General features: G+C 35.6%; 1 pseudogene; it reads right to left on the bottom strand.

Moving 5' to 3' along the window:
- Window positions 1-2,580: 2,580 nt before the first annotated feature.
- On the bottom strand, window positions 2,581-3,515 carry LOC109267756 (cell division control protein 42 homolog; annotated as a pseudogene).
- Between the last annotated feature and the right edge of the window lie 18,110 nt (window positions 3,516-21,625).

Consider the following 21,625-nt stretch of genomic DNA (forward strand, 5'->3'; position numbering starts at 1 on the left):
ACAAGTGTATTTCTGGTATAATTCCTAGTATTCTCCTCTCTGGTTATGAACTAAAATCATGGGATGTAAAGCTTGTAAATATTTGGGAAGTTAATTTATCATGTTGTATTTATTTCATGAGAACCCGAGTATTACCTTCCCAAAATTTTTGCAGTGGTGTATTCCAAAAATAAATCACAATCATCAAGACAGTCCAGTAAAGGAGCAAGATTCATGACCTGCAAACATCAAGTTTTAAAGTCTGACACTGACACTGCGTCTTTTTGCACCCTTCAAATTCTGCCTCCCCTTTCCCCAAAGTGTGTGATTCTGCCTTAGTTGTAAGGACAGAAATTTCTGTTTTCTTTTCTAAATAAAAACCTTTGGAATACTTAAAAGCAAATTGGTTTAAACCTAACTAGAATAACCTTTGTTTCAGTGCTGAGTACATTTTGCATGTTAGCTCTTTTGTTACATTTGATACCCCACTGCACATTCTATTTTTTTTCCGTGTTTTCAGTCTTCAAACAAGAAGTTGAGTCTCTATTTTAAAGAAGAGTGATTTTTTTTCTAATTTAAAAACTAGAAATAGGTATTGATAAAAAAAAAAGAGGCTGAGGTGTTAAAGAAAATTAGGTAATTATCAAAAATACTTGTGAGAGAATAACACAATGAAAAACTTGTCTGATTGTAGGATCGAATTAAAGTTAGTAGCAGTTCAGCTTTGGCTAAAGATCTTATTTTAAAAGAGACTAAATAGGCATTTTTACTACATGTGGTTTTAATCAGTGTGATATAATTTTCAGTTCCTTTGATTAATGAGTGCATTCTCAGCTCTTAGGTGTTACCTATTTGTTCAGAAGCCATAGAAACACTTCGATTTAACTGGCTTAAACACAATTTTTGACTTACTTAATTAGCTTCTCTAGAGTTGCTAATAACCATACAGCCTTGACTGTGAACCATGTAATTATTTTGACATTAATTCTCTCCCTGGGATATCTCATGCTTGATGTCATCATTTCTCCACTTCAATTTCTGGCTAGTAATTTTACAACTGTAATGAAACTACTATTGGAAGATGTGCGTGAATATTATACCTTAAAATTTTGTGACATAAATAGGTGTCAATTTTAATCTCAATCTAATAGCAACTATATGCTTTATAATACCTGATAAGTTACCAAAAAGTGAGATGAGAAAACCAGTTATATACCTTAAGGAAAGATGAATCAATGTCAGTCTTATCAAAGCATGGATATACATTTTTAAAAATTTGATTCAATTCTTTAGATTAAATTACCAAAAATTTGGCATACCAAAATTATGGGTTAGACATTTTTCGACCAAGAAAAATTCTCTTTGAAATTATACCTTTGTAAATATATGTGCGCACTTGAGAGAGAGAGAGAAAGAAAGGAAAGAGAAAAAAACAGGGGGATCGAACTGTAAAAAAGAGAGACAGGTGACTGTTAGTGGTGAAAGAAAGAATGTTAATATGGCAAATTTATTATGCATTACATTTTGCCTACTCCCCAAATATTGTAATGCCTTAATTTTCAATTCAGGGAAAAAAAATTTACTAACACCAACCACATGCACAAAGAAATTAAGCTAGGTAAATGCTGATGAATAAAATGACCCACTGGATTTTGAAGTAAAGGGGCTCAGCCAGGTAGTGCTCATTCCCTCTTATACCACAATCCTCAGGAACTTTCTATACCCCTTGAATCTCCAGTCCTTTGAGAAAACCAACTTTTTCCCCTCACACGATTCTGTGGGACTACCTTCTCTCTCTTTGCCCAGGTCAAATTCTATGGTTGATCATTATAATCATTCTCCCTTACTTCTCTCACTCCATGCCACTTGCTTGGAAAAAAAAAAAAAATCACACCATGGAAACACTTTTTCTGAACCTCTGTTAGTGCAGCTTTTTGGAATGCTGCAAAATACATTTTTTTAAATTTATTTTTAGTTTTTTTTTATTTTCTTGACAGGGAAAAAATGTTTTTTAATTACATACTCAATCCATTTAGGTGCAATACTTTTCTTCATTTTTCAGTGAAAGAAGTTAGAAATTAACTTTAAAAAAACAATCAGCAAATGGCAAACAAATTTCCTTGAAAGTCACAGTCACTCTATGTGCATCCTAGAAAAGAGGAGGGGCAGGACAGTTTCCACCCGCTTTCATGAGTTTCATCAAGTACTAGAACTACTCAAGGGTGGAGAGAAAGGCAACTTTCAAAAAGGAGTGTGTTATTAAATGAGGCATTTACTATACTCCTTCCTAAGAGCACCAGGTGGCGGACAAGTGTTCTAAACTAGATCTAGGAAGTGGAATGTAGAGTCAGTCCATCCTCCTTCCCTTAAAGGCTGTCCAATGGTTACTGAATTTTAAAAACATGACTAAATAAAAACAAAACCCATACACACTCCCCCCCCCAAAAAAGAAAACAAAAACAAAAAGAACAAAAACAAAAACAAAACCCCTAAATGTCCCAGATTATTCTCCAGAGTGGATGGAGCCCCAGGAGCAGCTTCAACAACCCAAATTAGTCTGTTACAGAGTCATCACAAGCATGCCTTGCTTTTAAACAAAAAAAAAACAAAAAAAAAAAAAAAAAAAAAAAAAAATTTTTTTGTTTGAAACGACAAAACAAAAACTAGTACTAACCCCTCTTCTGACAATACACAGTTACTCAAATTAACTAGTACTGAGGAGGGGAAGGGGCCCATACCTATGGGCCTTGTCTCACACGAGTGCATGTGGGTAGGTGCAGGGCATTTGTCATTATTGCAAAATCGAATTTTAATTTTTAATCTTTAGTTTGATTTAACATCGCTTTCGGTACCATGCTGACACCAGCTGTGTGGAAAGGGCTCTGGAGATGTTCATGGCAGCACATGCCTGTGGGTCTTCTTCGGTTCTGGAGTCTCCAGGGCAGCCAATATTGCTTCGTCAAATACATTCTTTAGGCCTTGCTGTGTGAGTGCAGAACACTCCATATACTTGACCGCCTTCAGGTCACAGGCCAGCTTTTCAGCAGTCTCTGGAGTGACAGGCTCCTGTTTGTTCTTGGCAAGTTTCTCAATCGCATAGGGGTCATCTCGGAGATCAATTTGGGTCCCAACAAGCAAGAAAGGAGTCTTTGGACAGTGGTGAGTTATCTCAGGCACCCACTTCTCCTTCACACTTTCAAATGAGGATGGAGACACCACTGAAAGACTAGAAATACATCTGTTTGTGGATAACTCAGCGATCGTAATCTGTCATAATCATGTTTCCCTGCAGTATCGGAAAGTCCAAGAGTATGTAGCTCTCCACTAATCTTAACTGTGACTGCACAGTTGTCAAAAACAGTCGGTACATACTCCGATGGAAAATATTTGTTGTGTAGGATATCAGGAGACAAGTTTTACCAACGGCACCGTTGCCCACAACAGCACACCTAATTGTCTGCATTGCTGAAACAGTTTTGTACCCACTTTAAATATTTCAAATTCAGTGATGACCTCAGCTTCTCCGCTGGGGCGATGGCAGCCTGAAAAATACATTTTAAATTCGAAATCTGGAACCTGGAGTGTGTCTTTATGTGTCCAGACATCTTAACTATATTTTTTATTCCATTATTTTTCCTAGTTGTCTTAGATAACTATTTTCATTCTTCTTTTCTCCTCCAGTGATTTATACCAACTTCTCTGTCTTTTGTCTAAATTGGTAAACATACTTTTATTAAGGAAATTGAAGCACTTGAAAGAATTTTTCCAGATTCTTCTGCATATCAGCATATCTCCTACCTCCTAACTCATATAATCTCTTTTTACTGCTTGTTATTATATATGAGCCATTCATGATCCTCTTTATAGTTAATGTCCTAACTCAGGCATTAATTTGCTTCCCTTTTTGCCTACTCCAGCATATAGCTTCAGCAATGTCCCATATTTCTAACACAGCCTGTTTTTATTTCTATCAAATCATTTACACTGCTATAAAATAAAATATTATTCTTCCAAAGTAAAAGAGGAGAAGGAAGAGGAGGAAAGTGGTGGAGGGGGAAGAAAAGGAGGAAGAAGAATTTCCTAACCCCCACCTGTCACATTTTGCTTCCCTCCCTTCAAATAGCACTTCTCAAATGAAAAAACTATATACATTGTCTCTAATCTTTTCTAGTATCTCTTTAAAGACTTTTTCATCACAAAGCAATCTAACTCGCTTTTGTCAAGTTTACCAATCTAACTTGCTTTTGTCATGATACCTATGTTGCTATTTCCAAAGGCCACTTCTCAATTCTCAGTATATCTAACCTAATAGCAATAGTCTTCAGAGTTAGTCACACACTCCTTAATAAATTTAATCACTAGGATAACACATATTATTTTGTCTCCTATTTCCATGGCTGCCTCCTCAAAGTCTGCCTTATGGGTCATTCCTCTTCTTCCAGATACCTTAAGTTTAGAGTATCCTATGACTTCATGATTTTTTTTTTTTCTTAGCTATGTACACTCAGACCATACATCAGGTGACTGATATGCACTTAACACCTGAAACACGTTTTTACAGAACTTCCAAATTTGTATCTTCAGCACAAATCTTTCTCCCTAACTCAACACATACACTCAACTTCTTACCTGAATTCTCCTCTTATGTATCAAATAATTGCTTGCCTTTCTTCCTTCCTTTCTTTCTTTCTTTCTTTCTTTCTTTCTTTCTTTCTTTCTTTCTTTCTTTCTCTTTCTTTTGAGTTAAGGAGAAAGAGGGAGAGAGTTCAAGTGAGCAAGAAACAGAGATAGAGGGAAAATCCCATCGGGGCAGAGAGAGAGAGAGAGAGAGAAGTGGGGCTCATCAGGGGCTCATGTTTTACCCAAAGCCAGGCTTGTGCTTACCCAGGGCACGAGCTCAAGAACTGTGAGATCATGACCTGAGCTGAAGTTAGATTCTTAACAACTGAGCCATCCAGGCACCCAAATAATCGCTTTTCTAATTTAACATGTCCAAGATAGAGCTCTGATCTTCTGTGCCAAATCTTTTACAGTCATAGACTTTCCTATTCCATTTGATGGCCATTCTGTTTTTCAAGTTGGAACTCTCCTTGAATCTTTTCTTACCTATTTAATTCATTTCTTAAAACCCAGAATTTAGCCACTTTCTACTATGTCCCCTGCTACCTTGTCAGTGTTTGTCATTTTAATCCCTCAGGTATACAATTACAGTTGTCTTCTACTTCCATCTTTGCCAAATTCCCAAAATCAGTTCTCAATGAAATATTGAGAGTGGTCCTTTTAAAAATCTAAGTCTAATGGCATTCATGCCTGCATCTAGAATCTTCCTCAAACTCCTTATTTTATTCAGAGTAAAAACACACTTATAGTCATCTAAAAAGGCCATCCTGATCCTAAAACAAGACCCTTTTCTTATCTTATCTCCTATTATTTCCCCCTCATACTTGCTCCAAGCCTACTGGCCTCTTACTCTTCAACTATGCTTGGTAAACTCCTATTGTGAGCCTTTATACCACCTATTTCTTCTACTTGGGATAACCTTCACCTAGGCATCTGCATAGATATCTTTCTGACTACCTTCATGATTTTGTTCAATGTCAATTACTCAAAGCAGAGCACCCTAACTTCTGCCTTGCGCCTGACCCTTACAATCTTGTCCAGTTTACCCAGTCCATGATCCAGAAGCACTTTCCATGACAGTATAATGTATATAATGTACTTATTATCTCTATAGATTGTACTCTTTCTCCTTCCCCTAGATTAAAAGATTGGCAGGGATCTGCCATATTTATTCTGATAGTTTATATGGCCCATTCATTTAAAATGGTGCCCAGCAAAGTAAGATTCAACTTTTGCTAACAACAAACAAAACTGATTCCCAACTGTTATATGTGATGCACTCTTTCTCTCTCAACTCTTAGGGTTGTCCGTTTATCCTTAATATACTGAAGTTTCATTACAATGCCTACATGCTTGTTTTTGCTGGAATTTGTTTGCACGTATTATTGTATTAGTGTTGTTGTAGATGTTGTTTTAAGTAGTATCGAATTCTGAAGACTCATCACATTTATTATGTAAAACTTGAGGCCTTTATTTCTTTACAGGTTTCTTGTCATCCATACTCACTATTTGTACTTTTAAAACTCTAATTAAAAGTATTTTGAAGCTTTTGGGTTGACACTATTGCTCTAAACTCTTTTCATATTTTCCTTACTTGTTTCCTTTGGACTATACCATGATCTAGTTTAACATGATTTTGTTAACTGTGTTGTCTTTACACTTGATCTTAATGATTTGTTGCTGCTTTGGTCATTTTAATATTTATTATTCAATTTCCAAGATTTCTTACTTTTCCTGTTTTATAACAAATTTTCATTTTACACAGTCTCCTATCTTTACAGCGCTTGGTTCCATTTTGAATTTATGAATTTTAAATATATGAGTTTTATAATTTTCTTTGTAAGTATAATTCTGTTTATCACTTTTTGCAGGTGTTACATATTCTGTATGTTTATATCTAGAATTAGAACTTCCTTGCATGAACTTAATTATGAATTGGCTTTCTATCTTTGGGGGGTGGGAGGAATTTCCCCTGCACCAGTTCTGGATTGTATGTGCTTCCTTCCCAGGAATCAAATAGGGCTAAATTAAATATCTAGTATGAACACATATATTTAGTATTACCTTAAGGAACAGAGTTTCAGTTTCCTTATCTTTACAACAGAAATGTGTACGTACCGATTGTGAAAATGCATTTAAATGATTTAAATAAGAAAATATATGAACTTTCATATATATTAAGTGATTGATATATGATTAATAAGTATTATTAGCAAACTGTGAAATTCTTGAGAACATATTTTGAATCTTGTTTCTTTTTATTCTCAGTAACTACCATAGTAACTGTCATACCATAGGTAGAGTACCTACTTGTGGAGTGAATAAAGGATGGAAAGGAGGAAAAGTTGTTTGTTAGTTTGTTTTGGCATTTATTTAGAAGGAGCGTTAGTCTTTTTAACTTCTTTGATTGTGACATTTTTTTCTGCTGTGTCTAAAGGATACTTAAATATCACAGTTGAGAGTACTGGTCATTGGTTGTCAACCAATGTATTGGTATTAGAGTCATGAGAGAAGACAAAAACAATGTGAAAACCTGGTCCTCAACTACAGAGTTTTTGCTTTAGTTGTTTTTAGGTGCATCTAGTTCATTACATGTAATTCCAGTGGGCAACTGTTTTTAAAACAATAGTAAAAATATAGGGTTAAAAATTAAAACAAGATGGGGTCCTTGGGTGGCTCAGTTAAGCATCCAACTTCAGCTCATATCAGGTCATGATACGGTTTGTGGGTTTGAGCTCTGTATCGGGCTCGGAGGCTAGAGACTGCTTCGGATTCTGTGTCTCCCTCTTTCTCTGCTGCTTCCCCACTCACGCTTTGTCTCTCTCTCTCTCTCAAAAATAAGTGAACATTTAAAAAAATTAAAAACAATTAAAACAAGAAAAATACAAAGTCTATATATTGATCCTTAATACACATAGCCAACATTTATCACTGGTTATTTCACAGATACATCAGCATAATTTGAACAATATTTAATAGACAATAGAGCTTGAATTAGATTTTATGTACAATAACAATATGGCAAATACACAGCAAAATGTTAAAATAAGATGATAAAATAAGCAATGGTGCTGTTAATTATGTTTCAGATTTAGCTGGGAAAAATTGTTCTGAAGATAATGTTTAAACCAGCCTATAGTTTATTCTAAAAATTATATACACCTGCATTCAACATTTTGGTCATTTTAATCATTTTAATTTAAAAAATAAACCTAATTTCACTTATTTATTGTTTTTTACTTGCAACTTTGTTGTTGTTGTTGGACAACTGATGTACTCTAGGTGCTGTATTATGTACTGGTGGCACATAATAGAGACTGATACTTCTCACCTACACTTACATACTAAAAGTAATAATAAACGGTCCACACAATTATAATCAGTGTTACTAATTTTAGGGTGTAAGTTTCAGTAATGTTTTATCAGATGTCAATTCTGATTAGTATTTGAAAGACACCATAATAAAAGATATAATTACTTGAAAGAAGAGAAATGATGAAAAATTAATTTTCCTTTAATAATAAAAACATCTTATTTAGCATATGAAATTAAGAGAATAAAGTGGGTTCATCGTTTATGTCCAACGCAGTACATAATTATATATTGTTTTTATGATAGAATAAATTTTTTACAACTCAGAAAAAGAGAGCTCTGTGAGACTAATGACAGTTTCTAGCCATCTAGACTATATTTTTTATTCCATTAATTGTCCAATGACGTATTTGTATCTTAAACCTGGAGCCAAAAAACCCAACTTATTTTGACATCTTGACAGCATTCTCAAAGCATTAAAAAAAAAAAAAAAGTGATATTTGTAGCAAAATAAACCTGTGAAGTTAGGGGTAATTCTATTTTAATCTAGTTGTATATTCAATGTAATAGATTCCTCTAACGCCTATGGACTCAAACAGCTATTAGGACCACCTTGGATATGGTTCCACATTATTACAAGTTTTTAAGAAATGGTCTCATGTCATGGACTTGGGTGCTGGGATAGAAGAATTCTAAAAATAACCCTCAATGGCCCTTTTCTTGTATCATCGCTCCTTTGTGGACAGAATTTATGAATATGACTAGATGTTACTCCATGATTATGTTACATTACCTGGCACAAGTAATTTTGCAGATGTAATAAACATTGTTAATCAGTTAACCTTAAAATAGTGAGATTATTTTGGTCAGCCTCATCAAATGACAAAGCTCTTTAAAAACAGTTTCTTTTGTTTAGTTAAGAATGAAAAGGAGAGAGATTGTAGGTATGAGAAGGGCGCTTCCCTGCTGCCTTTGCAGGTGCAGAGGGCCTTGGGAGAAGGAACACAGGCCAGCCTCTAGGAGTGGAGAATGGCCTCCTGGCAGAGAGCTGACAAAACAAAACAAAACAAAACAAAACAAAACAAAACAAAACAAAACAAAACAAAACAAAACAAAACGGTACCCCAGATTTATAGCCACAAACAACTGGATTCTGTTGACAATCTAGGTAAGTGTGGAAGCAGATTCTTCTCCTGAGACTCTAAGCAAGCGCCTGGAACTGCCAATTCACTGATTTCAGACTGTGAGAACATAAGAGAACTCAGTCCAGCTGATCCAATCCTGACCTAGTTATAAGACCAATAAATGGGTATTGCTTTAATCCTTTGAGTTTGTGATAATAGAAAACTGATACAGGTATGAATCCAACTTCTGCCACTTCTTAGGTGTACAAATAGGGTAACTTAAGGAGTTATTATGGGGATATTATGGGGGATACAGAGAAGGGAAAATCCGGTTGAAATGCATAGCATAATGGAACATAACAATAAAGAAAATGAGCTAAGAAGAAAAATATAGACCTTTACTTTAAATGAATCATGTATTATACACAAGAAGAAAATCTTAAACTAAGCGTTAAAATGGTTTTAATGCTAAACATTTCCTATTCTATCGTTAAACTAGTATGTATTGAATTAAACTGATAGTTTATAGTGCTAATCACAACTGCTTCTAAATCCCAGAAGAGCCCCTTATATAGAAAGTGTACACAATAAGAATACAAATACCAACGTAAAAAAGCAACAGAAAGAAACACAACAACGCATATGCCAACATGGAGAACTTTGTATGTATGAATTCATGCCATTCTCATCGTCCATTTATTTGCGCTTTTTGTGTACTAACCCCTAATAGCTTCATGTAGTGTTAAGAGACAAAGTGGGGCATGTTAAAAATTCTTTTAGTTGTGCATTTATGAATTTGAATAAAGAACGCGTCAAACCACGAGAAGCGAGGAATGATCCAGCAAGTGGAGCCAGGCAGGGGGAGAAAAGGCGGAAGCAAAGCAAGGGCCTCATTGATTGGCTATAGCCTAGATAGCGGCTTGTGATTGGTTGTCCTTAGGTTTCGCTCTGATAACTTTGAAGCTTTTGCGGTTTCGATTTGGTTTGTTTACCTCAGCCGCCGGGTGTTAGAGCTACGTCAGGCTAATGGTCTTGTTTTATGACGAGTTAGTACTCGTAGGCGTATTTTAAACTGAAACGGAGGAGCAGAGAGGTTTCATAACTTGCAGAAGACTGCACAGAGGTGAGTTTTGAGCTGATGTCCCTGTCGTTAACCTTTCTTAGTCTTCATGTCATCGTAAATTGGGTCTTGGGAACATTTTTCCACGGATGCGAGAGAACTATTGTATCAGAATTGAGTTAAACTGCTGTAGGACACCCAGCTGGGGTTGCAGAACTGCTTGGTTTGAGAAAAATCTCCGCACTTTTGGTGACCAGAGCACGGAAGTGGTGAGCGTGGTAGTGGAGGAGGGACACAGAAGGGTATTTTTCCTCTGTGATACGTTTAACATTTACCATAGCGCCTCGCAAAATGTTGGTGCGTTTTAAGTGCCTATAAGTCATCGAAAGAATTTTAAGATAGGAAGCAGGTGACAAAATAATTATTGTAAAACAAATGTTGATATAATGACAGACACTTGACAAAACCTAAGTTGTGTGTGTATACACACATTTTGATGTCAAACCTGACACAGCTTATCCATTAAAATTATTATTTAAATACAGGAACACATAAAGCAAACGATAATAAAATAGTTACATATCTATCTTAGAGACCCAGTTTGGCTTTATTTTCACAACTACTAGAAACGAATATTGCATGAGCCATTTTTTCAATATTAACTTTTAAGACATGGGGAAATGCTAATAAAATCATTTTCAAGACACAGTCCCTGACAGTTGGTAACAGCAGTGCCTATTCTAACTTGAGAAAGAACACCCCGAAATGTTTTGGGTGGCTGGATCATGCACATTTGCAAATGTGGCATCACACAGCAGCTCAACTAAATAAATTTCTGATCCTATGTTAAATCTCGAATTGTATTATATTACATGATAGTAATAGATTTTGCTATTAACTTAGCTTTTCTTATTATGACATCTCAAGATAAAATATTTGTGTTTTAGTAGTTTTGCTGTATTTTGTCAAATGCTATTAATATGGAAATACGTTTTAGACAAAATATCTGATAAGCCACTTATTTGAAATTTTTTCTCTTATAAAGCATTGTGCTTTCCAGCTTTGTGATTATGTACTCAGCATGTTTCATAAATGAATTTTGGTGTACATTTATGCCAAGTACAGAAGTTCTTCCAAAGCACTTTTTGGAAGTAGTTTGGAAATCTCTTCATTGTTTCCAGTTGCTAAGCAACACCCCCTCTTTGCCTGTTGCCATGGTTCCTCATGAATCAGAGATGACACAAAGCCATCTGTTTCAACCAGCACCCCTCCTTTCTCTAAAGTATGACCCGCTCTAGTCATCCAGAGGCAAGATGGAGTAAGTTAAATGTGACTTAGGTAGTCTTAGGTAGTTGTGAGAGTAAAACTTCTATAAGGTAATTTTTTTTCTTTTTTGTTTGAAAAGTAATCATTCCTTAAAAGAAGATAAAATCACTATGCTGCCAAAATGCTACATTTACAATAGACTGAAAGTACAATCTGAAATAATAAAGAAGAAACAAACAGTAAAACAAACCAAACAAAATAGCTTCAGGTATTTTAAACTATTGGTTTTATTTCCTTTAATTTACTGTGGTGCTTACTATCTGTAAATGTACTTCCTAAAATAACGTTTAAAAGAAATGTTTGGAACATGTAACTAGAGCAGCCAACTTGTTTAATCCCATGGAATCTTTGAAATAGAAGTGAACAAATTGTCACTAGGATTATCCTGAATAAAAATTGGAATTTGTCTTTGTTTTTATTTTCCCAAAGCAAAACTAATACTATTTCTAGGACTCCTAACTGGATGGTTTCAGAATGTGCCTGGAGATACAGCTACATTGAGCTTGAAAGTTTTACCAAATATCCTTTATAGATACATAAACATTTATAAAGAGAGTGCTAGTCTCAATAATTTGTTCAGAGTCTGTGAAACTAAAAACAGAAAGTAAACTTTCACTTATTTGGGATGTTAATAGTTTTGGAGTTTACCAGAGTATTTTTTAGCACAGTAAATGTGAACAGTGCCCTTTATTCATAATATTCTGTTACATGTTGCCATAACGTACCTTTGTTTTTCAGCTCTGTGCTGTTGCCTCTCATTTTGAAATCATTTCAAAATCCCAGTTTTAAAAACAAACTATTAAATAAGCGAGTTCTGGTGATTCACCTTCGTATACCTCTCTTCTAACCGCTTGGCAAAATGTGTCGGAAACTCCACGGACTTGCTTTTGGGGCCACATCTGAAAATGTGTTTCTTCCCTCTAAAAATAATGAATATTTATAACCAGCAATTTCCAGTTACTAACACCTAACTTGATTACATGTGCATGTATTTGAAGAGTTGTAATACTTGAACATCAGGTAGAATGTGTGTCCGTTACTATGCTGCCTTATTAATCCTGAAAAAAAAAAAAGGTAAGGTCAGTGTTACAATATTTTAGTTTTATGACACACAGATGTCTTTAACTCAATATGCATTTATCAAGGAAAAAGAAAGGCATATATTTCCAGTGAAATTAGATTAGTAGATCTGTAGCATTATCTTCTTAACACCTATGATTTGTCTCAGATTTTCAGTAATGTTTTCCTGTACCAGTTCCCACAATTAAATTTCCTTAAGCACTTGCTAGTAAGATAAAATAAAACACAGTCTACTGTTAGACCATTTTGATTACACTTAATGCTTTAATTAAATCAATTTCAATGTTTTAGTGAATATTTTGGATTGATGCCCTGGACTTTTGAACTATATGTCATATGATTCTTCATAGGACACAGAATTCCCAGTATCTTAAAAAATAAAGTTTCCTTAAATTTGAAAGATAGTCCATATTAATGTGGGATTTTCTGTTTATAGAGGACAATATACAGTATGTACCTTGTTAGATTTAGAGTTTGTGTTTGGCCTGGTGTTCTGACGCTGTTTTGCAGTGAGTGTATTGTGTAGTTTGTTAACTATGTATACTGAAATGTTTATTTAAGCCTTTGCATCTTCGATACAGATTTTTTTTTGAAAACTCATCATAAATGAGTTTTAGCATTTTATATCTAAAAGGAATTTGTGGTTAAATATGTCATAACCTTCATCCCTCTTAATGAAAGTGTGTCTTAACAGAGAGTATAACACATAGTATTTCTTCACATATTGAGGTGAAATGTTTTGACATAAGTATACACCTAGGAAACCATCACCAAAATCAAAATGATAAACATATTCATTAGCTCCCTAAAGTCTCCTCAGACCCCTTTGCGCTCCCTCTCTTTCACCTCTGCCTGCCCCAAACTGCTCCCCTCCCTAGCTAATCACTCTCTGTTTTCTGCCATTATACATGTGTTTGCATTTCCTATAATTTTCTATCAGTGGAATTATATAGAGCGTGCTCCTTCTGTTTGGCCTCCTTAACTGAGCAAAGTTATTTTGAGATTCCTCCATGTTTCCAGGTACATATTTCATTCATTTGTATTGTTGAGCAGTATTCCACAGTGTACCACAGTTTTATTTACTGACCTATGGATGAACATTTGGTTATTTCCAGTTGTGTGGTGTTACAAGGAAAGTTGCCATGAATATTTGTTTATAAGTCTTTTATGCACATGCGCTTTCAATTTTTTTGACTAAATACCTAGGAGTGGAATGGCTGTATTATATAATATGCTTAGCTTAGCTTAAGAACATGACAAAATAGTTTTCCAAGGTGATTGTACCATTCTCATTTCTGTTCCCACCAGAGTTATGTGACAGTTTCAATTCTTACATATCCTCATCAACATCAGAAGTGTCTTTTTAATTTTAACCATTCTAGTGACTTTGGAGGGGATTTTGATTTGTTTTTCATTTTATGTCATTAATGACAAACAAGATGTAGCATCATTTTGTGAGCTCCCTTGCCATCTATATATTTTCTTTGATAGTCATGTCTAAAATATATGTTTTGTCTATTTTTATTTGGTTAGGTATTTTCTCATTGAGTTTTAAGAATTCTTCATATAGTGTGGATACAAGCCTTTTATCATATATGACTTGCAAAGATTTTCCTCAGTCTATGGGTTTGTTTTTTCATTTTGTTTTTAATTTTGATGAGGCCCAATAATCGAATTGGTCTTTTCGGGGCCATGGTGTCTTGTCTAAGAAGTCATTGTTTGACCAAAATTACAAGAGTTTTCTCCAAGGGTGTCTTCTACAACGTTTTATAGTTTTAGATTTTACATTTAGGTCTGTGATACATTTGAATTAAATTTTGTGTATAGTGTTAGGCTAAGTATGGAGCACAGTTAATTTTTTTACATATGAATATCTTGAAAGTTGCAGCTCTGTTTGGTGAAAATATTTTCTTTTTTTTTTCTTTAAAAAAAATTTTTTTTTAATGTTTATTATTTTGAGAGAGAGAGACAGAGAGCAAGCAGGGAAGGGGCAGAGAGAGAGGGAGACACAGAACTGGAAGCAGGCTCCAGGCTCTGAGCTGTCAGCACAGACTGTGAACTCACAGGCTCGAACTCACAGACTGTGAGATCATGACCTGAGCTGTAGTCGGCCACCCAACCAACTGAGCCACCCAGGCGCCCCATGGTGAAAATATTTTCTATACATTTTTCCACTGAGTTAGCTTTATGCGTTTGTCAAACATCAATTATTTATCGATTGTCTATTTCTGAAACCTGCATTTTGTTTGTTGATCACTTTTGGTATGTTTACTCCATACCAGTCTTAAATATTTGTTTTATGATGTCTTAAGATCAAGTAGTGTTAGTTCATCTTTTTAAAGTTATTTGTAGTTTGATATCTTTTGTATTTTCATATGAAATTTAGGGTCAGCTTGTTAATTTCTACTAAGAAACCTGCTGGGATTTTGAATGATTTTATTGAATTTATGTAGATCTATTGTGAGAGAATTAACACCTTAACACTTGAGTGTTCTGACCCATTAACATAGTATACATCTCCATTTATTTAGGTCTTCTTTAAGTTCTCAGGGCAGTATTATATAGTTTTCAATGAAAGACTGTCAGAAAAATTATCAACATTTTTGTCAGATATATCTCTAAAAATGTTTAAAGTATTTTAGTGTTATTTAAATGTTTGTAATATATAGAAATATAATTGATCTCTATATATTGATTTTGTTTTCTGAAACCACACTAAATTCATTTATTCTAATAAATTTTTGTTAATTTTATCAGATTTTTCCTTTTTTTTTTTTTTTTTTTTGCTTTTAAGTTTTTTCTCAAATTAGCTAACATACAGTGTAGTCTTGGCTTCCAGAGTAGATTCTCATGATTCATCACATATCTACAACACCCAGTGCTCATCCCAACAAGTGCCCATAATTGGCTATTGTTGATAGTGCTGCTGTAAACATTGGGGTGCATGTGCCCCTTTGAATCAGCACTCCTATATCCTTTGGATAAATTCCTAGTAGTGCAGCTGCTGGGTTGTAGGGTAATTCTACTTTTAATTTTTTGAGGAACTTGCATCCTGTTTTCCAGAGTGACTGCACCTGTTTGCCTTCCCACCAACAGTGCAAGAGGGTTCCCTTTTCTCCATGTCCTCGCCAACATCTATTGTTTCCTGACTTGTTAATTTTAGCCACTCTGACCAGTGTGAGATGTTATCTCAATGTGGTTTTGATTTGTATCTCCCTGATGATGAGTGATGTTGAATATCTTTTCATGTGTCTGTACACCATCTGGATGTCTTCTTTGGAAAAGTGGCTGTTCATTTCTTCTACCCATTTCTTTCCTGGATTGTTTTTTGGGTGTTGAGATTGATAAATTCTTTTTTTTTTTTTTTTAATTTATTTATTTTTGAGACAGAGAGAGACAGAGCATGAACAGGGGAGGGGCAGAGAGAGAGGGAGACACAGAATCCGAAACAGGCTCCAGGCTCTGAGCTGTCAGCACAGAGCCCGACGCGGGGCTCGAACTCACAGACCGTGAGATCATGACCTGAGCCGAAGTTGGACGCTTAACCGACCAAGCCACCCAGGCGCCCCAAGATTGATAAATTCTTTATAGAATTTTGATACTAACCCTTTATCTGATATGTATTTTGCAACTATCTTCTCCCATTCCATCAGTTGTCTTTTAGTTTTGTTGATTGTTTCCTTTGCTGTGCAAAAGCTTTTTATCTTGATGAGGTCCCAATAGTTCATTTTTGCTTTTATTTCCCTTGCCTTCAGAGACAACGTCAAGTAAGAAGTTGCTGTGATTGAGGTCGAAGAGGTTGCTGCCTGTTTTCTCCTGTAGGATTTTGATGGTTTCCTGTCTCACATTTAGGTCTTTCATCCATTTTGAATTTATTTTTGTTTATGGTGTATGAAAGTGGTACAGTTTCATTCTTCTGCATATTGCTGTCCAGTTCCCCCAGCACCATTTGCTAAAGAGACACTCTTTTTTCCATTGGATACTCTTTTCCTGCTTTGTTGAAGGTTAGTTGGCCATATATTTGTGGGTCCATTTCTGGGTTCTCTATTCTGTTCCATTAGTCTATGTGTCTGTTTTGTGCCAATACCATATTGTCTTGATGATTACAGCTTTGTAATATAGGCTGATGTCCGGGATTGTGATGCCTCCAGCTTTGGTTGTCTTTTTCAACATTACTTTGGTTATTTGGGGTCTTTTGTGATTCCTGTAAATTTTAGGATTGTTTGTTCTAGCTCTGTGAAGAATGCTGGTGCTATTTGGATTGGGTTTGCATTCAGTGTGTAGATGTCTTTGGGTAACATTGACATTTTAACAATATTTTCTTCCAATCTATGAGCATGGAATGTTTTTTCATTTCTTTGTGTCTTCTTCAAGTTATTTCATTAGCTTTCTATAGTTTTCAGCATAGAGATCATTTACCTCTTTGGTTAGGTTTATTTCTAGGTATTTTATTGTTTTGGGTGCAATAATGAATGGGATTGATTCCTTGGTATCTGTTTCTGTTGCTTCATTATTGGTGTATAGAAATACAACTATTTTATCAGATTTTTCTACATACAACATTTTCCTCTGTAAATAGGAACAGTTTTTCTCCTTCCTTTTTTTTTAATGTTTATTATTATTTTTTTTTTTTTGAGAGAGAGAGAGAGAGAGAGCGAGCAGGGGAGGGGCAGAAAGAGAGGGAGACCCAGAATCTGAAGCAGGCTCCAGGCTCTGAGCTGTCAGCACAGAGCCAGACAGACATGGAGGTTGACTCGCAGACCACCAGATCATGACCTGAGCCTAAGTCAGAGGCTAATCGACTGAGCCACCTAGGCACCCCCAGTAAGTTTCCTTCTATTCATAATTTGCTTAGAGTATTTATTAGAAATAGATATTTGATTTTGCCAAATGTTTTTTCCTGCGTCTATGCAGATGAGTGTATCTTTTTCCTTCTTAAAAACATTTTAATATGGCAAAATATATTGATAGAGTTTTAAATGTTAAGCCAATCTTGTATTTATGACATAAACTCCACTTGGTCATGGTATGTTTATTGTCATTTTATATTTTGTTGGATTTGACTATGTTAACTTTTGTTTAGAATGTTTGCCTATATGTTCATGAGGGATATTTCTTATAATGTCTGTCTGGTTTAGAGCTGTGCTCATAGAATAAGTTGGGAAGCCTCATCAGATTTATTGAAGATTTTTATAGAATTTTTATTGTTCCTTTCTTAAATGTTTGATAGTTCACTATGAAGCCATTAGGGTCAGATGTTCTCTTTGAGGCGCACCAGGGTGACTCAGTTGGTTAAGTTTCTGACTCTTGGTTTCAGCTCAGGTCCTGATCTTACAGTTCCTGGTTTCAAGCCCCATGTCGGCCTCTGTGCTGACAGCACTGCGGAGCCTGGTTGGGATTGTCTCCCTTTCTCTCTGCCCCTCCCCCACTCAACACATGTACTCTCTCTCTTTCTCTCTCTCTCTCAAAAATAATAAAAATTTAAGAAAAAGTTCTCTTTGAAACACAGGTTTTAGCTACAAATTCAATTTCATAAATATGGGACTACTTTCCCCCTATTTATGCTCTTAGATTTCTCCACATATCCATTCTCTACTGTTCATTCTAGAATCCCCAAAACCTTAACAAATACCTCTCCTAGTCTCAGTACCTTAACTGGTGGTGTGACCCTGAACCTCATATTAGGCCATTCCCAGGCCAAGATTATTGCACTTGCCTTTTACCATCAGAGTTAGACAACTGAATATTAAGAATGTGCAAGTGAACCAAAATGGTACCAAACATATTTTCCCCTAACTCTAATGTATAACAGAAGCCTTATATCTAATGATCCATATCAGTTAACCCTCCCTGAATGATGCTTCACCTTCTTGTCTCCTGGTCCTTTGACATGAGTTGTCCAAAGTATCCAAAGTCACCTGTAGCTTTTGGTGAAAATGGTCTAGTCAAGATGCTAGACTTCAGGAATTCTTGTATGTTTCCACTTGTCTTTTTATTTTATTTTATTTTATTTTTTTTATTTTATTTTATTATTTTTTAGTGTTTATGTACTTATTTTGAAAGAGAGAGAGAGCACATGCAAGTGTGGGGAGGGGCAGAGAGTGAGGGAGAGAGAGAATTCCCAGCAGGCTTTGCACTGTCAGCACAGAGCCTAATATGGGGCTTGATCTCATGAACTGTGAAATCATGACCTGAGCAGAGATCTAGAGTCAGCACTTAACCAACTGAGACACCCAGGTGCTCCTCCCCTTGTCTTTTAATGTCTTTGTCTTTGACATATAACTTTCAGAGCTGGTTCCTGGGCCCAGTCTGAGCCCCAGAGTATTTACATTTGGAATAGACCTGAGTCCAGACTCAAAGAAGAGACAGATCCAGATAATCTGTAGCTTGAAGCGGAGCCTCCATCGTGGGCTCATCCTAGACCATTTAACTCCAGCCATCGCAAAGTCACTTTGAGTCATAAAAAAAAGTGTTTAATGCTACTGAATTTTGACTTGGTTTGGTAAACATATCTAACCTATCCAAAAATTGGTCTGTAAGTGGGGTGCTGATGTAACAGAAACCTAACGTTTGTGGCAGTGTTTTTATTTTTTTGGAACTGGGTGGGGAAAAAAGTGGGCAAACAAATAGAAGTCCAGAAAATGACCATGAAATTTTTACAAGTGCTTGGAAAAATAGATAACCAAAACTTACTGGAAAATCATCATATAGAGATTTTATGATTTTATTTATTTTTTTTATCATGATAAGTGTACTCTTTTATCTCCATTCTTTATTTCCCCCAACCCCACCTACTTCCCCTCTGGTAACCATGAATTTGTATTCTGTGGTTAAGAGCCTGTTCCTTGGTTTGTCTCTCTCTTTTTTTCACCTTGCTCATTTGTTTTGTTTCTTGAATTCCACATATGAGTGAAATCATACTGTATTTGTCTTTCTTTGACTTATTTTGCTTAGCTTTATACTCTCTCACTCTATCCATGTTGCAAATGACAAGATTTCATTCTTATTTATGGCTGAGTTGCATTCCATTGCGTATATATGCCACATCTTCTTTATCTGTCTATTGATAGATACTTGGGCTGCTTCCATAATTTGGTTATTGTAAATAATGCTGCTATAAAGCTAGGAGTGTATGTATCCCTATGAATTAGTGTCTTTGTCTTATTTGGGTAAATAGTAGTGTGGTTCCTGGATTGTAGGGTATTTCTATTTTTAACTTTTTGAGAAAACTTCATACTGTTTTTCACAGTGGTTACACTAGTTTGCATTCCAACCACCTGTTACTGATTTTTAATGTAATTCCATTGTGATCAGAAAACATACTTTATGTGCCTTAAATTATTTTAAATTCATTGAGATATATATTATGGGTCACTGTATGGTCTGTCTTAGTGTTCCATGTGCACTTGAAAGAGTAGCATACTCTATACGCCTTTGTGGTGGTGTATTTACAAATATCTATTAGGTCAGCTTGGCTGATAGATTTGATGAAATTTATTTCTTTACTGATTCCCTGACAATGATTTCAGAACTTTTCTTGTGAATGTAGATATTTAGTGGTATGAGACACCACAAAGGCTATTTAAATGGCATCCAGAAAATATTGGTATGTTTAGCTTTTATTTTAATTAATTTCAAAGAACTTTCTTCCCTTTTGATTTCTCTTTTACCCATTGGTTAGTTAAAAGTGTGTGTTATTGACTATCCACATATTAGGGCATTTTGAGATATGCTTATGTTACTTACTTCTAAGTTAATTCAATTAGTCTAAAGGATCATATCTTCTATTACAGGACATCTGTTAAATTCATTGAGACATGCTTTGTGGCTCAGAACATGGTCAGTCTTTACTAATATTCAGTTATCCCTTTGAAAGAATATGTATTCTGTTGTGGAGAGTTTTATAAATACCTGTTAGGTCATGTTGGTTGATGGTACCATTCAGGTGTACTGTAACCTTGCTGATTTAATGCAAGATCTGTTATTCTATAAAGTACTGAGAGAAGGATTTTGAAATCCCTGAGTAGGATTGATTTTTTTTTTTTCCAGTTTGCTTGATTTTTGCATCTCTGTTAGGTTCATTTTGAAACTCTGTGATTAGGTGCATACATATTTTGTGTATGTTAGATGGGACCTAATGTTAATTAAGCATTGAATCTGACTAATTATTTCTCACTACTGGGGAAAGACCACGATGAATACTCAGTGTCATATGAATTTTGAGATTTGCCAATAAGGTTGGTAGGAATAGGTACTATCCATAGCCCCATGTCAGTTCTGCTGCATAGTTCTAATCCTTTCAGATAGTTATTTACCCAGCCTTAGGTCATTTCCGCATGTGCTGATCAGAACTCTGCTGAGTACTGTCTGCAGTTCTCTAGGGGTTCTCTTTGTACACCTTTGTTTCTCTTATTTTGTGAGACTAGCTTCCTTGGTGTTCCCAGACTCTCTCTTTCTCTCTTTTTTTAGTCTATCAAATTGGCAAAGTTCCCCTTGTTCCACTTTTATTGAGGTATTATTGATATACAGAACATTGTGTGTATATAATGTATATGTTCTGATGAGATGGATATGCACAGACCTGTGATTCTTATATGAAGTATATCTAATAGTCAAACTTACTGAGGCAGATGACATAATGGTGGTTGCTGAGGGATTGAGGGAGGGGGATGCAATACAAGATGAATAAATTATAGAGATCTGTTGTGCAACATGGTGCCATTCTTAATTTCATCTCTTCAGCTGTGGGAGTCTGCTGTTGTCTGTGCTGGTTCCCCTCTGTACTGCATCCTATAAGCCCTAAGGCACTAGGCTGAACCACTTGTAGGGGTTACTTTTTTTTTTTTAATTTTTTTTTTTTAATGTTTATTTATTTTTGAGACAGAGAGAAACACAGTATGAACGGGGGAGGGGCAGAGAGAGAGGGAAACACAGAATTGGAAGCAGGCTCTAGGCTCTGAGCCATCAGCCCAGAGCCCGACGCGGGGCTCGAACCCGCAGACCGCGAGATGGTGACCTGAGCCGAAGTCGGAGGCTTAACCGACTGAGCCACCCAGGCGCCCCTGTAGGGGTTACTTATCTCCTGCATTTCTCATCTCTTAGGAACGTCCTTTGCCTGTTCTCC

This window comes from Panthera pardus, unplaced genomic scaffold (genome assembly GCF_024362965.1).
Source record: "Panthera pardus isolate Hobbes unplaced genomic scaffold, ASM2436296v1 HiC_scaffold_2, whole genome shotgun sequence".
NCBI lineage: Eukaryota > Metazoa > Chordata > Mammalia > Carnivora > Felidae > Panthera > Panthera pardus.